The following is a 17,912-nucleotide window of genomic DNA, read 5'->3' as shown; positions in this document are numbered from 1 at the left end:
TAGTTCTGGAAAAAGTAAAAAAAGAAAAAGGCGGTTTCGAGTTTACATTCTACAGCCCTGAACGAAACTTTACGTCTCTCTACATTCTAAAAAAATATCGAAGATTTATTTTGAACCTCGAAACATATCAACTTTAGCTCCTAATTAATTTTGGTACTTTGTTGTATCTTCTGCGCTAATTATGAGATTGTCATATTCATTAGACTATAAAAGACCTACTAAAAATGTGTCGAAAAAAATTGCTTGAAAGAAATTGGACTCTTCTGTTTATGGCAACAACTAATCGTAACTAATACCATTCCTAAGACGAATATTCATCAGTCTGCAAAAAAACTTACTACGTGTGTTAAAGCGTTGTAATTCGTCGGAAACGAAGATATAAAGAAAACGTTAACAATTGGCATAGTCGAAGAAGAAATTACAAGACACACCGAAGATCATCTAAATAGGACGAACAACCACACGAACATACTAAACGCTAAAAATTGCTACACCAACTTACCAAGAAGATTCACGAGAAAACAACTCTCCGGTTTACTCGTACTCGCACACTAACACGTATTACATTACACGTACACCCATACAACAGCCATAAAACATTCCGGTGATTACCGATATAATCGCATCGGAATCCACGCAATTCTTTTTAACCCTTAGAATAAACTTGTAATTAATTGTACTTGACAATTAGGAATATTTCGCAGAGGAGATAAGAAGATAAAAAGATATGCGTGAAAGGAAATTGCTTGAAAGAAATTTAACTATTGACCTGTTCTCTTTAGCTAATCGCAGGTAATACCAATTGTAAGACGAGTATACTCGGCCAGTCTAAAAAGCACTGTTAAAAGCGTTAAAAAAGCTGCTTGAAAGAAATTGGACTCTTATCTTTATCGCGATAATTATAATACCGCATTAATTCATTGTATTACGAGAAGGAAACATTACGCTTGCGCTCGTCTTTTGAATTTGATATACCCTGTGTGTCGTGTAAACGAATCCACTATGCGCAATTATCATATCACGACCGGCATGTGCATCAAGTATACGCTGTCAAAGCGTCGCGTTTCAGATTATATTTTCACAATTGATCGCGTGTCTGTGAATTTTCTCCGCATACTTGGCGTGACAGATTTATTTATGGAACACAACGTGTGTTCAAATGCGAATTTTTAACGATGAAAACGTAAGTACGTAACATTCTCGACAACTTCCTACGAGGAATTACGTGCGTATATATTTTTCGTGTATGCTTTATGGACTTTCTTCCGCACCTTTCTCAATTTCCAGACAGAGCAAGTAGCTTTTGCTTTGAGAAATAAGCTTTCATTGCAACAACGGATAGCTCTTTGACATCGTCGTTAAATCTAACGGATTTAATTTTGAAGAGATATAATAGCGAAACTGGAAAATTTAGAAAACTCGTTTCTCGATTTAATGCATGGTTCGTAACCCGTTTATTAAAAAGTGAAATCGTTAAAATAAAGCGTTTCACTATCTTTTTGTCAATGAGAGAAATCGTACAATCTTAACGAAAGATTCCTTTTACACAATAATTTCATCAGATATATTCTTTAGCTATCACGAAGCAGCACTTTGAGCATCGTATTAATCGATAAAATAAATCAAAGTGTCTTTTTAGAAATTTTAATAAAGAATTATCTGAATAAATATATTATGTATTAATACGGAATTTAATAAATCAAAATGTTTCGATTCTTTTTATGCTCATAATGTTCGACGTTCATTGAAGGTGAACTGCAACACTAAAACCCTTCTCACGCTTGTTTTCCTAATTATCCATAAACTTCCAAATATTTTTTAGAGTACTGTGAAATTCGCTACAATGTCCGCGTGATGAAGTAACCACCATATTACCAGTCAATATATTTGATACCATCGTAAAATACTCAAATTTGTCCAAACGTTCGCTAAATATATCTTCAAACTTTACTTCGCAACTTGGGAATTTTTGTCGTCTTTCGAATAGCGATTACCACTTTGTTTCGACAGAGAATTTTTGCTGAACACGAATCTATTGAGAATGTTACTCATCGTTCCTAACTATAGCGTGTTTACAAGAGAAACACGCAGGCGACACAGCGCCAGACCAGACACGTAGTCGATGGGACATAAACTTTTCAGCGGTGTATTTTCGTCAACAGGGGAATTCGCGCGCGCTGACACGTCTCGTTGAAAATTCTTTCGCCAGATAGAATACGCACGCATGCGGGACTTTGGGTGAAATATGCGAGAAACGCGACGATAAGCCGCGATTTCTCCCTACCGACGTTCTTCCGTTTACCTTCAAACAATGTGTCAAATAAGGCGTTGATTAGTGCAATAGTAATTGCAACTTCGAGGCCTGAAGAATTCGAATTTCTCGAATTCCTGATTTCTTCGATCCGCGCTGTGATAAAACGCCAGGCTATTTTAATCCATTGATAGGAAAAACACCAAAGTTTTTTCTCTTTGCCATGCTTTCTTGAGAGAACGTACGTAATTTGTCCTCGTTAAAAAGAAAAATTAAAAACTTGCTAACAGTTATGCTTGTTAATGAAGGTAACACTTGTCGATCAGTCGATGCGTTTCTAGTATCGTTGTTCTTCTTCGTAATATTACGAGGAAAGTAACCAAACATGGAAAACATGGAATAGCCAAACTAATTACCTAGTACGTAATATGGAACAGTGCTATTTTTAAAAATCTGACAAATTAATATCTCTCGAACGGTTATAATCTCACTCAGTCACTTTGGTACCGCACACATTGTGGTTCATCAGTCGAACGAACGTTAATGTCGTGGCAGGATCGTTTTACTTTACCGCTGTTCGAAAACTTTCCACGGTGTGCAAATTTGACGTGTTTTTGTTATCATTTCACCATACTTATTTGCGCTTTTCGTTGTTGCCGACATACTTACCCGTGATATTTACAAGTGTTTACGAGCTGATTATCATGTTTTTAACTTTGTAAAATTCCAAATGCGGACACCCAGTAGTGGTCCAATTATAGAATATTCCATATTTGGATTACTTTTTTTTATAGGTTGTTTTATTTATAAGATAGCGGGATATCCTATTTCAGCGTGAGGAAAGATTGACAAGAAAGAAAACCGTGGAACGAAAAGGAAATGGTACGAGAAAAGAAAAAAGGGCTACCTGAAGATAACAAATCGTTTTCAGGACCCGAGAACTACCTTATTTCGGCTTTGTGAAAAAAGAGACCTATTTTTTAACGTAGTTCTTCCGAGATGTGATTGTATTCTCAAAGAAGAATAAAATAAAAAGAATACGATTCTTTTTGCTTATTACGTATGAAAATATCTAACGTCGGTATTTCATGTTAGCTACAACTTCTGTCTTCTCAGTGTTAGTTAAATATCGAAAATTTTTTATTACGTGAGAAGCATAAAAGTGGTCTTAAACTCAGTGTAAATGTATCATTGAATATCCATAAAAGTCTTTTTTTGATGTAATCGATTTTCTAAGAATGACATTCGAACAACAAACTGGATTTCCATGTTTGGTTACTTTCCTCTATACAATTGAATTTTTATTTCATTTATTAGAAGCAATATACAAATAATGAGGTGAAAAATGCAAAAATTAACCAAACGATAAGAGAAAAGGTTAGATCGTTTATTTCTAAGAAGTTAATTTAAAAAACTAAATTATTAAAGAACGATCACGCGCCATTTTTGACAATTATCTTAAATGGTTGTTTTAAGTTTTCGGTATTGCTTCAAAGCCAACACCGTTGTTTATCAGTTGCTTCTTAGAACATCCACAGCTGAAGAAATATCTATAGCGTAAAAAAGTTTCGCGAATAAAGACGCGAAGGTGAACGAAGTAGTTATGCAAATACCTCGATGGACTATGAATATATTTGGTAACAATCGTGACGATAACCGTCGAAGTTTGAAACATGTTTTCCATTGAAAAATGATTCTAGGCCTGATAATGAAGTACGGTGTATCGTATTATACAGATACCTCTAACGTAGAATATTTCCAAAATTTAATAAATTCGAAACACTCGATATTTTACCAATTTACATATTAAGTAATTTGATATTTGTATTCTATTAATACGTAATATTAATACTCATAAATATTTGACGATAATTAACGTGCTATCTTCGTACAATGGGCTACCTGAATCGCTTACTAATAATATCGTATCTTTATTATTCGGAAAATATTATCTTTTTCGTAATCTATATAGATTATTATATACGTCAGATGTTCGATAGAAATAATTTTATCGAATTAAATACAAAATATTTCCAGTACCCTTGACATTTAATTTACTTTCTACAGTCCCCCTTTCGAGTCAATAGGACGGTTAGTAAGACAGATTGGAGTACTAATCAAATAAGTAATCGGTAGGAGCATCGAGGAAGTTTCGAGGTACATTTAGCGATCGATGCACACAGATAAAATATTTTGCTTTAACAACGAACGATTTGTCGAAAGCATATTCGATATCAAACTATGTAATCCGTTTACGCGGCAAATTACGTAAATGTTGCTCATACGTTTCTCTCGGAAAACCGCGAAGAACTTTCCAACACTCGTCAAAGAAAGTCTGTATTTAGTTTGTGGAATGTCTGCTAGTTACTTAGACTCGGAGCATGCGACAAATGTTTGAAAGTGCACGAGACTTGTTTATTTTCTTGTTTTTGCCAAACATAGTTGGTGACGGAGTTCGGGCGAGCCTCGTGAGAAACACATTCCACGAGATTGTTTTCGTCGTGCACGCGCCACGGTGCATGCTCGGATGTTTTCGCCAAAAAGTTAGGAAAAAATCGATCTCAAAATTTGTTGGTGTACAATATTTTTTTAAGCTGTCGAATCTTTGCCGTCGAAGTATCTTTCGGGTTGGTTAAACATACGAGCAACAACGCAGTAATTTCTTATTTCAACTACTGTCCGGAACATCGTTCGCTTATTAACGATCTTTCCATGTTTCGAAGAAATTGTGTAAATAAACTAGTTGGCATTACAGTTGTGTTTGCGTAAAAAAGAAAAAAAATTGACTCTGAAATCTTCTCAGTTGAGCTTTGTAGATACCTCAGCTTGTGAAGCTCGTATCAAATTCCTACTTCTTCTTTTGATCGTTTCTCGTTAAAACTGGGAGTAAACTGATGACACAGAAACAATTATGCAGCACAATACAAGAACATAACTGGACTAAGAGAATTATTATTATGTCAAACTTTCAAGCGCACAGTATTTTACATAAAATCATACTTGGAACAGGGATGGTTGAACTACAAAGAGAACATTTTCAAAATGAAACTTGGTTTCATAGAATGGCGAAAATGATCTTGCGATGAAAATTAATTAACAAATCGTTACTTGAGAAATTTTCTTAAAATATACAGGGTGAACCGGTAGAAACTATCACCTGAAATAACTCGTTATCAATTGACGTTATCAAACAAATGTTCCAGATGGAATTTATTGTACTTAAGCAGCCTGGTTGGATGAGTATATTTCAGTTTCATAATACCTCACATCTTTTTAGATATTAAGGTGGCTTTGATTTTTTTTATGATCGCCATATGTTTTCTATAACATCAGTCAATTCAACTGGGAATTCTCTACAAACAAGTATCAACTTAGTTTAGCAGGTATTTTAACTTTAATTTGTCAAAGTAACTGAATGATAGATAAAGAAAGTACCTGTCGAAAAAATGATTTTTCAATATAAATAGCATAATATTTTCTCGCAGAGAATGTCCAAGTTGTTCGACTAATGTTATAAAAGATATACGATGACCGTTAAAGAACTTAAAGCCACTTTGTTATCTGAAAGAATATAAGCTATTTTAAGAAATCAAAACGTACTCATCCGCCCAATCACCTTAAATGCAATAAATTCAACTTCAAACATTTCCTTTCTTTATGTCGTCAATAGAGAACGAATTATTTCAGCTGACTATTTTTACTGTCACATCCTGTATATTTCCCTATTAAGTACTTGCACCGTTTACTTATTCCGCATTCAAAGTAACAAACTATCTCGATTCTATGTGACGCGTATACACAAACAATATTTTTCTCGCTTTTCGGTACAAATGCCGCTTAGTTCGATTCTTCGAACGAAGAAGACAAATTTTGGCTCGATAGTAGGAACAGAGACGCGGCTCGCTACACGGGATTGGATTAAACACTCTGCAAGATATAAATATGGAAAAATAAAAGACAGCTGTGAGTAAAGCTGTGCGTTCTCGCGTCGTTACTATGGTCGGCTAGAACACAGAACGGGTCTGTCACCTCGATTTACAGTTGCACTGTGTTCTCTCGGGTGCCTTGCCAGCTGTCGTTTGTGCTGGTTTAAAACAGAGAAGTACACAGTAGTCACGGATCTCGATGCATTGGCGTCGATCCATCGAAAAATTAACACAACGTCTCGGCGCGTTGACGGACAAGTGACGCGAAACGTTCATCGCGACATTTATTCGCCGTAGAAATATTCGGTGGACAGGGCTCGTAGACGCAGCTGTGCGGCTTACGACGGTGTAGACGTTTCACGGTTATTCGAACGCCTAATTGCATAACGGCCACGGCATAATGACAGGTCGACGAAACGTAAATTCCATCGCGACAGAGCTGTCATTGTCGTCATGCTGCTCGTGAGTGATTTAATTGGTCGAGCATTCCGGATGATGTTGCACGTTGACGGTCAGTTATATTACCGTCGATCATTCGGCGCTTAAACGAATTTCATGTAAATAGGGAAGCCGCAAGCCCGGTCGTATACACCGTGAACCTAAATTAATCGTTAGAAGTTTCGTTTTCGAGAAAAATTGCGTTGAAAATTTGACGAGTACACGCGTATTTCAGCCAATTCTCCGTTAGATAACATTGGACTATCAGCTGGCGGTTATCGTACGCGTGAGAATAAGTCGAACGCGAGGAACACGATGTTTTCGCTTGAAGCGCCGTTTTCCGGGAAATTGAGTTGGAAAATCTGTGCAACACGTTGTATCGGGCTGGTTCCTAACTTGTTTAAACATGATTTTAAAGAAAATTTTGTCTTGTATTGCCGAAGAGCAACGTGCTACAGATTGTTCGCTCTTATCTGATCGAGAATTAGTCGAGTACACGTAAACTCGAAGAGTTTTCAAACTAGATTTTCTAAAAAACGAATCCTCCAACGTGATTTTCTTACTCTACTACACTAGAAATAGTACTCTTATCACTACTGATAGAATACTTTAGCGCTAGAAATGTAGGCCCGCGGTGTATGTATATGCGCCCTTTCACCTAGCTTCCAATTGTTCGAAGCTGGCGCCCATGAATCGATTGCTAAGTAGACTGTAGCATCCAGAATGTAGATGCGATACGAACGTGAACGTAACAGGGACAGGATCACGGTGAAAGAACATTTACGATGGTGGAACGACGAGGAATGTCGGCATGGGAGAAAGGAAGGATAGATAAGGAGATTCTCTAGCAAGAAGTCGGTTAAATGAAAACATTGACCAAGAAGGGGCGCTTCGTTGGCTCTGAGTCGTACGAGACAATAAAAGGAGAAAACGTAATAAGAAATACGGGTCAATAGGAGTAAGACCGTGACTGTTTCTTTTAAGGTTCAGTCGCCTGACGTATCGTTGTTTAGAGATGGTTAAATAATCTTCTTCTTCGAACGAATCTACAATGGTTCGCGAAAGTATTCGAACAATCTTGGAAACTTTTATCTATATATTATACGAAACATTTTGAAATGTGTGACAAAATAATGGTGTAGTAAAGTAATTTGTAATCAAAAATACGTATATAGAAGTTACAATATATTTTTTGTAAAGTATTGACTTCGCAAAAATCATCGAAGTATTTATTGTACGTCCGATTATTCGCTATAATATTAATAAGCCACAATAGGTAGTGAGACTGCGGAATTTTCATTTAGAAAATCACTGATCTAGAATCGCGAGTTTTTCCACCTAAAAGTCGGGCGCCTTTAACTATTTTTTAGATTCTGACAACTACATACTACAGAGACTGTAATCGCAATCAAGAAATAAACCAAACAAAATATATATATATAGTTGTACAAAATAGGAAATTTATTTACGATCTTTTATCCACCGTAAATAAAAAAATAGAAAAGTAAAGTATTAACTATTCGACAAAGAAAACAATGAAACTGATCGTTTAATATGTTGTCAATCGTTAAAATGTTTCCCAAATTAAACTTTAATTTAACTTAAAATTGAAATAAACTCGATAAAGAATATTTAAATCAGTCATCTTGATTATTTTGTAAAATCAAGACGCAAGTCTCCTTACAAACGAATTTGGGGCATACAGTAACGCAACTAAAATATATAAACATAAACATAATTGAAATCTATTTGACAACGGGATAATTTAATTAAGATGCGAATCTTTGATAAAGTCAACGCGAGATCAAACTATGAATATCGTTTATGTAGTTTCAGTCTTCTTGTACTTGCTAATGGCCATTAAAACATCTTCCTTGGCAATGAGAAATTTGTGAAAGTCAGTGCAAGTACAATTTCAAAGACTTTGAAATTGTAATTTATCTTTATTAGCGATGAAATTGTACATAGTCCTAAGGAATTTCGTTCTATCGTTCATTGTCTTTTAATTAAAGAGAAGATTCTTCCGAGATTAGCAGTGTGAGCAGGTATGCTGAAGAAATATTGCGTCATTTTCATTAACTCGGTGTATCAATTCGGTTTTCGGTAATTAATTAAGCACATGCATTGCAGAGTTTTAACAAATTTTACCCATGGTTTATTTGTATTTAATTGTTTATTCTCTTGCATTCAAAATTGCATTTGACAAAATGTCGCCGAAATCATCCATTCGTGGAACGATTTTATTTCATTTATCGCAATATTTTCTTCAAGCAAAGTTGAAGAATTTCAAGAATTGAAGAGTATGTTTATAGGTATAATAGTATATTTAAGATTACTATAACAACGAATCGAACGAATAATTCACGCTGTATACTAATTTCTCAGTGAGTGTACCTTAATATCAATAAATATCTCGTAACTCCTATATACATCCTTCGTTGGATTGCTTTCAAATTTAGCTATTATAATCATGCTAATAGTATCTCGTTACGGTGCTAACGAAGTTTCGCAAAGTTTAGTATCACGCACGCGATAAATTTATAAAAGAAATTCCATGATAAGTGTCCGTACACATTCCTAAGTTACCGTATGCACGTCAAATTCGACATTCGACAGACGTTTAACGTAATCATAATTCCATTCACCTATGAGAGTGGAACGAACGAACGAAGGAAACGTAACAAAGTAAGGAGGAAATCTGAACGGTGACGAAACTTTTCTGCGATAAATCGAAGAATCACGGTGCGCGTCGTGCAACGACGATTGCGAAATTCGTAGCCCGGATATTTTCGTCGGTTGTTTGAATTCTGACAAAAAAGGATGACTGGAGGGGATATAGGTGTTTCCGTGAATCGGGTCAGAAACGAAGAAACTTCGAAGTGGTTTCTCCCGCGACAAATTCTGAACTTTATGGAACCGAGATTTGTTGACTCGCACTATTTAAAGAATAAGTGGAACGACGAGCGCATCGAGCCGAGTAACTCGCAGTCGCTTCTTCTGCTTTCCACCGGTTTGCCGGCATTCGCGCTCTATATAAAACCAACGACTTTTACGCGCTCTCTATGTCCTTTATACTCGTCGATTCTGTTCGTAGAGGCTTGCCCCGGAGCAGAAAGAACCGTCGGCTATTAGAATAATTTTTATCGATCGTGTGACTTCAACCTTCCGATCTATTGAACCATTTGGACGGCAAACTAAAAGTTTCTTTTCAAATTCGATAGCTGAAAAATGGCTACCTTTATTGGACTTCCGACAGTTTTATAAATGCGACTGCTGTTGGCTCTTGCGTGTGATTCGCGATTTAAAATGATTCGAAAATGAAATATGAGAATGCGCAAAGTATTTGGGATATCGAGGAAGAAATACATGGGTAATTTAAATTTCTGTTGCGGATTTTTTAAGGAAAGGACAGTTCGCTCGTAATCGAGTTTAACGCGTGAAACGATCTAAAGCCAATCCAAGGCGGAGGTAGGTACTACATTGAATGTTGCCTCGGATCGCTGACTTTCAACTGATTATATCAGATAATTACAATGTTTAGTCAACCAGAGATGGAATGTTGTTTTCAACGGGGAATCAATCTTCGGAACATTCCATCGACGGAAGAATTTATTGCATGAGACCTTGAATTTTCGATCACTTATTTGATATTCAATCGATTGATCATTGGCTAAAACGTTGATCGAATTGTTTAGATCGTTGGCCGATATTTCCTCGAAGGATATTTATTGTTAAAAATAGAAACGTATCTACTTGGTCCATTGTAATTAAAACTACAAGCCTGAACGTTCCTTAATCGATTGAAAAACATCATTTCATTACCATATCATTTCAAGGAACTTCAAACCTATTATAGGACAATCTTGATCTTCAAATAGAAAGTTACTGTTTCTTAAAAATATTTTGAAACAAATAAAAAATACAGTATACCGTACTACGATATTCCAATTTTAAACAAATAGAAACGATAAATCCTTAAATACCAGTACGTTTTTAATCTCGGAGACCTTTTGAACGATTTCATGAAAATTGAATTTTTTAATGGAATTACTGAGAACCGAGAACGAACGGAAAAATCTAGTTTTGCTTCTGGCAATGCGGCCCGTTTGAAGCGAAAATCGATTGGTGTTTTGTCAATCGCGTCGCGTCGCATCGTGTCGATTCGAATAGGGCGAACGTGGGCCGATTGAAATTCCACGGCGGCGCGTTCCAAGTTTCTCGAGCATTTCGAAAGCGGACGCGCGATTAATATATACCCGTTGTCCCTGGTTGGTCGTAGCATGAATTTAACGAAGGTGCTAGCAAAACCGTATTGACAAGTGAGTCACGTTACCCCGAGATAAATATTCGAAAACTCGTTTGCTGCTACGATACGATATGATATACATGGATCAATTGATACCGTGGCGCGCCTTTGTGCCACTGCATTCAAAGCTACCTGCGTTCATCGGTCATTCCACGGTCAAACAGTCTAATTACTCGGCCTTGTTAATTAATGTTTGACAGCCAACAATTATTGAAACGATCGGAAAATAACGTCGAATCTTTGCTTTCCAACCCACTTTAATTTCTAATCAACATATTACGCGTACGATACGAATTGCGATATTAAGTATCAAACACGAGAGTACAAAAACATATTTGACGCAAACTTAATTCATTATGAAAAGTAAAATTAATAATTCGTAATGAAGAACAATGAATGACATCGATGAATTATTATATTTCCTGAGAGAATTATATAACGTTACAAAATTATTTGTAACGAAAGATTATAGATATTTTGTGCCGTTAACCGATGTCCAAGGATTAATTGACACTTTTAACAAGTGCGCTTTCAAATACCAACACTAGAAGTGTATAGCACTAGAAAGCACCAGAATCGTTGACCAGAAAAATTTGATGATTAATTTAGATTAATCTTTATTTACGGCGTTGCTTTACAACTACGATTACATCGCCGATGATTGATCATGAAATCAATCGTAGTAAATTGTTTCCCGCTGATAATCGATTTCTGGTAATTCATGAATGGTTATCATTTTATGACTGAGAGATTTATAGCCTTTGTGTATGGCTTTATGAGCTGCGAAAACAGGAACATCTGTTTCTTGTGTCAATATCCTCATTAACCTCGTGCTTCTATGTATCGCGACAGGGATTTCTGGCAATCTGTCTTCTATTAAAATTACGTCTATCGATTTTCCAAACTGTCAATAACATTGACTAATATTCCACATGTGTAACCGAGAATCTTATATTTCTGAATATTTATTTGGCAGAAATAATGATTAATGGATAATTTATTAACACATTTGCCACCGTGACGTGATTGTAATAATTTTATCCCGATATCTTAATCCATCAAATGTTTCAACCTTTTACATTCCGTTCGTAAATACATTAATAATAATTGTATCGATGCGTAAGCAATAGCTATAGTATATATGAATATAAATAATTTTGTGACAAAGTGCGTTTTTAATTTCTTTGTTAAATCGTACACACGAAATTCAGCAAGTGCTATATAGATTTTCATAACCGGCTGTAAATATCATACCACGTGTTCTCCTTGTGACTTCGATCCTCTGCATAGAACATCAGGAAAATATTTAATTATGCAATGAATATCTGGTTACAAGTCCGTGTAGAGACACGATGATTAGGCGTGTGCGATATAGAAGAAATATTAAGCGAAAGCTTGCTGCTTTGCTTAACACTCTGACTGACTGCCACGTTGGTCATATATGATCGGTCACGGTTTCTCCTATGACGCTACGGTGGTCATTGCTGACCGGAGCACTTGAACTTTTTACAATTATAAAAATTGTATGAAAACTGACAGTTAGAGCATTTTGAATATAACCGATAAATAGAAGATACTTTGAAACAAAAAATCCCCTATTGAACAATTAAACATTTTTATTAGAACATAAAAAGAACATAAAAAAAATAGAACAAAAAAATAAAAGAGAAAAAATCTTGCATCTAACGATGCACTGTGTTTACATCCATATCTTTGAGGGGTAATCTACGAATATTATTATAAATATAGCTTAGAAAATAATCGTAAATGCTGCTTTATAATCATATATATAATTGAAATTAGAAGTGTGCACATACCTTTCTATTATATATAGAATGAGCAAATACTGTTTACTAATATCTCCTACACGTGTCAACAATATATTCTGCACGTTTTGCTTACGACGAAATAACGAAGCCTTGTTATAATATGTCGCTATGAACTGTTACCAAGGCGCCACGGTGGTCATCCGTGACCACCAATAAGATACACAGTCCATTGGGGAAGAATATTGTCTTACATCATCAATTTATTATTACTTGGCCATTATATGCTTTGAATAATAAAAATACTCCCGTGGCATCCTGAGCGAAACATGTGATTTCGGCGTGGCGGTCAAAGTGTTAAGTTGTGAACTGGTCGAGCAAAGTGGATAGAACGATAAAGAGCAAGAATAGGACAAGAGGACAAGAAAAGTATCCAATGTGCAGTTTATAGATAGCAGCTTAGACTATCGGGATGTAAGAAGTAGGTTTGGACTGATAAGTCTACAAATAAGCATAAAAGAATGTTGGCAATAAAAGTACCAAGCAACATCGAGTGATATCAAAGTAACGTCGAAGTAGGAGTGTAAGATCAAGAAGGTACAATATGGAATGGAAGGTTGTGCGATTTAGTATATTCCGTAAACCAAGCTCTATTCTGCGACCCCTAAGGATTATTAGAAGGTTATTAGAAGATATTAATAAATAAGAATATAGATACTGATATTATCGAACATTCTAAAAAAACTCTGTTATCGGTAGAATAAGGCAGCATCCAATAAACAGGTGCATAAAATATTTAATGAAACCTTCTACCGGTTTCCATTAGAGCAAAAAGCCACCAACAGCTAAATCATATCGCGTAAGAGTTGAGAAATACCTAAATAAAAGCAACACTACGCTCCAACAGCCAACTACTAATAAAGACTTGAAAGATAAACGCCTCGTAAGAACAATGATAAGAAAAGAATGGTATAACTTCTGACAGAAGCGCAACATCTTCGTACATAAATCCAGTAGAAACGTACACGAAGTAAGCCCGGCTATGACTTTCACGAGAAAAGAACAGACACAAATAACTAGACTGGGGATAAGGTCAGTCTTAACATTACACCTTCGCACTTTATCGAAGAACAGAATCCTAAAGCCTGTAAGTATTGCAACGTCAACAACACCATGGAATATTTACTTTGCTACAGAATCAAATTCGGCGAAACAAGACGCGACACAAAGATACGATATACAGATGGCTGATTTTCATTGTCAATAACTTTTAGATAAGATAGAACACAACAGCCGGCAATCATCAGTTTTTGATACAAGAGATTCATTAATACTGAAACATTATGTATAAAATATAATATCAGAATGACATTGGCAAAAAGCTTAGAAAGTCGAGCCCTTAATCGAAGAATGCTCTTCGTTACATTCTCGCACGTCTCGCAAGTTATGTTCGTTATCGATTCCCCGATAGCATCCTTTAGTTGCTCGATTACGTTTGGTTTATTGACATACACTTTACTTTTAAGAAAACCCCATAAGAGGAAAAAGTGTAGTGCAGTTAAATCAATTAGATTAGATGATAGGACGATACCAGATGATAAGAAAGCGAATGTAACTTGCGCCACATCACCGTCATCGAAATTATTTTGATAAGAATACTCGAATTACTTTGACAAAATGTTTCGATAATTTTTTTTTTTCTTAAACTGCGCCAAGCTTCATGATTATTTTGCCACGTAACCATAAAACAATTGCTAAAGCGGAAAAGTGATACATCGTGTCAGAATGGCAATTTTGAAATTAGTCATTCAGCCTGCATGATCGCTTCTAATTAATAGAACACAGTGTAAAAAATTGCAAGTTTGCTAGAAGAAATAGATCTTTCACGACGTCTATAAAAGTATACAAAACTGTACTAATTCGCTAACTAATAACTAACTAATTATTTACTGTACTGACTAATCATTAATAGCATTAACTATTAAGCATGGAAATAGTATTTAGATACCTGTATACAGTGCTGTGAATAATTATAGACTCAAACACAATTTCTGCATTATATCTTTAATATTTCCAAGAAACCACTGATCGTAGCTTGATATGTTAAGCGAAATTATTTTTGCAAAGGGTAAACTGATAGGATATCAGGATATCATGATATTACATGACGAACTATTGCCTTTCATGGTCGGAATAGAAGATAGAAAATTATTCAACTATTCATACAGTCCGCTACGAAAAGGTTGTTTCACGATTTTGGAATAGAACTGTTACCATGGTCAGCATCGAGTCCTGATCTGAACCCGATCAAGAATCTGTGGGGAATTCTGGCAAGAAAAGTTTGCGACCAACAGAAGTCATCTATAGAAAATATCGTTGAATTTAAAAAAGGGAACGAAACTTTAAATAAGTTAGTGGATAGCGTACCTAACAGATTAACAGAAATAGCCATAAATAAAGGGAAATCCACTAAATATTGAGCGAAAAGGTAACAAAGTTAACATCGAGTTTATATTCCTCCACAGTCAAAAACACAATTTTAAAAGGAAATTTTCATTTCTTCCAAGCTTCGAGAGAAGAAAATTATCTTCAGTGTTCTTTTATATTATAATATGAAATTACATAAACGATTTTGTTAATTTTTGTTTTGATATCATGAAAGATCTAACAATAAGGTTGTATTTATAGAATATATGTAGTTGTGGCCACTAGTATCTTACCAGCTTAAGTAACGAGAAACGATAAATAAGAGAAAAAAGAAGAAAGGAAGAAATGATCGAAATCACAATGAACAAGGAGCGTGGCTAATTCGATGCAAATTGATGGCGTTGCTTAACAACGACTGATGCGCGAATTGAGTTTCGTTATTTTGACCTCGATCGGAGAGGAACGTATTTGCCTACGCGACGCCGTTGATTGAGATGGAATTCGAGTACGGTACACGCACAACGCTCGTTTATTTTATAGTCAAGGCACGTTTCATAGATCCAATAAGAGATTGACCCGATTTTTACTGTTCGGTCACAGTCGCTTTCGAACCGTGGTAGCGCGCAACTTTCCGCCGCCAATGGTAAATCATCTCGATTCGCCAGACAAAAGATTTAACCTGTTTCTTAGAGATATAAATGCACCGCACTCCCATCGACAGACTTTGATGCTGGAATGGGTAACAGCTTTATCGAAAAGTCTTCTCGTTTTCTCTTCCTCTTTTTTCTTTTCAGAAGAAAGAAATTAAATGAAGCGGGACAATTGAGAATACGGATGTTTCTTGAAACATGTGCCATGTTTATTTTCCAGTTTCCAGATTTTCAGAGTTTGCACATTTAATTATATTTGTTTAGAAGATATTTCGGGCCGCCAAAGCCGAAAATAAGGATCATTTTTCATGGAAATGAACGGTTTTAACAATTCGTCCTTGCGAACATTTGGCCGACAAAAGTTTTAACTTTAGAAATCCGCGTAAGATCGTGATCGTCAGGCTGCGGATTTTTATGCAAATTCATATTTTTCAGAATATATTCGAGAATGTAGAATTTTGGTAGAAAATTGTTTTACCTATCGAGTATCATAGAAAGGATTATAGTTTAGATGCTTTAGATGCGTCTTCTCATATTGTGTGCATTTTGTGCATTCTGTGCAATGTTACATTTTCAAAGTTAGTAAGCGGTAAGTTAATTTTGCCGCTTATAGCTTGGCGCTCATTGTATGAACGCTAAGTAACTAAAAAATAACTCAAACCTAGTGCAATGCTCACGATTCAAATGCATACAGAGCGTGCCACGCAATAGGTTAAGAGCACCAAGTTTTAGAAAAGGTCTCGTTAAAATTCACGAGGACGTCACACATCAACAGGTTGATCGAAATTTTTGACGTCTTATTTTCGTGAAAAACGACCCTCATTTTCGGCTCCAGCGACCTCAAAAACTCCTAAAAAATGTCATTCTAACCGAATATTTTACAATCAGCATAGGTACTATACTAGAGGACCCAATAATGTTATGATAATTTGTCAATATGTCGTACTTATAATCTGTTAAAAAAATGTTAGAAAAGAAATGGGAATTTTTCGAGAAACATCTCTCTCCGTGGTTTAATTGTATTATTAAAATTATACTGTATTGATATGTCAATACATAAGAAATGCATTATTTAGCAGAATTCATGCTGCTGTTATATCAAAAAATACCAATATCGAGAATATTGATAGTAAGAAAATTAGCATCTAAAAATATTATTCTATCCTCTAATTGAGTTTCAAGGTTCTTGTATAATTCCAAATGATTACAAAAGTGATTTATAAAACACCAAAAACCTCGAAAAATTATATTAGTATAATTTTTATTGAAAAGTTTCTTCCATTTATTATTTTCTCATTTTACTTCATAAACGGTAAATGCAATATAATTATATGTGCACATATTTGATGCAATTTCGGTTTTGAAAAGAAATACAGAAGCATGAAATATACAAAATAAACTGAAATTCACGGTAGAAGTAAGAGCATAAATCCGGAATAAAATTCTAACGACTCTCATCGTCGAAAAAACATTCCTAAGTATATACTTATGTACACTTATGTATATTTTATTTATTCTTTACCAACAACGATAAATCTCCGTTTGTCCAATCACAGAGGCAAAAAGCTTTTTATCGGTATGCTTCGAGTTTCATGCTCCTCAAAGGTTTCGACAAGTTTGCTTCAATCGAAAAACATTTCCAGTATTTGCCGTTACACTTGACCACAGGATTTTTGCGCTGCAGTTTTGCTAGCAAAAAAGAAGCAAAAGATATTGCCAAATGAAAACCTCCAGTATACCAAATTGAAACTCAAAACTACATAAAAGGAAGAAAGAAACTACATAGATGGAAAAAATTTTATCGCTCAATAACGATACAGATCTTACGATGAAAAAGCTTCGCGTTTCGTTATCTCGATTTACGTTAATAAACAAGATCCTCGACGTTCGTTTCACTTTTCCTGCAATTTATTTTAAACTCGACTCTACGTGGAATGATGAGAGACTTTGATCTATGTAAAGTAGAAAACGCATTCTCGTTTAAAAAAAACAATGGAATTAGCGAACTTTAATAAAAAGAAAACGCAAAATGAAACGAATACATATCTACGTTCGCTGCAATTTACAATTTATAATATCATTGCGATGCATAATTTGGCTGTTCCATAATTTACGATACGCGAATATACTCGCAATTTTATACATGTC

General features: G+C 35.3%; 1 protein-coding gene and 1 long non-coding RNA gene across 23 annotated transcripts in view; one reads left to right on the top strand and one right to left on the bottom strand.

Annotated features, from left to right (window-relative positions):
- LOC126915773 (uncharacterized) overlaps positions 1 to 17,912 on the bottom strand; it is a 139,750-nt gene that overhangs the window by 70,017 nt on the left and 51,821 nt on the right. The gene's annotated exons all lie outside the window — the stretch shown is intronic.
- On the top strand, positions 12,820 to 15,654 carry LOC126915798 (uncharacterized). The gene is made up of 2 exons (XR_007710336.1): positions 12,820 to 13,368; positions 13,447 to 15,654. It is a non-coding gene; the product is annotated as an uncharacterized LOC126915798 (long non-coding RNA).

The sequence above is a fragment of the Bombus affinis genome, chromosome 4 (assembly GCF_024516045.1).
Source record: "Bombus affinis isolate iyBomAffi1 chromosome 4, iyBomAffi1.2, whole genome shotgun sequence".
In the NCBI taxonomy this organism is placed as follows: domain Eukaryota; kingdom Metazoa; phylum Arthropoda; class Insecta; order Hymenoptera; family Apidae; genus Bombus; species Bombus affinis.
The sequence above is the reverse complement of the archived record's forward strand: the minus strand, read 5'-3'. Positions and strand labels throughout refer to the sequence as shown.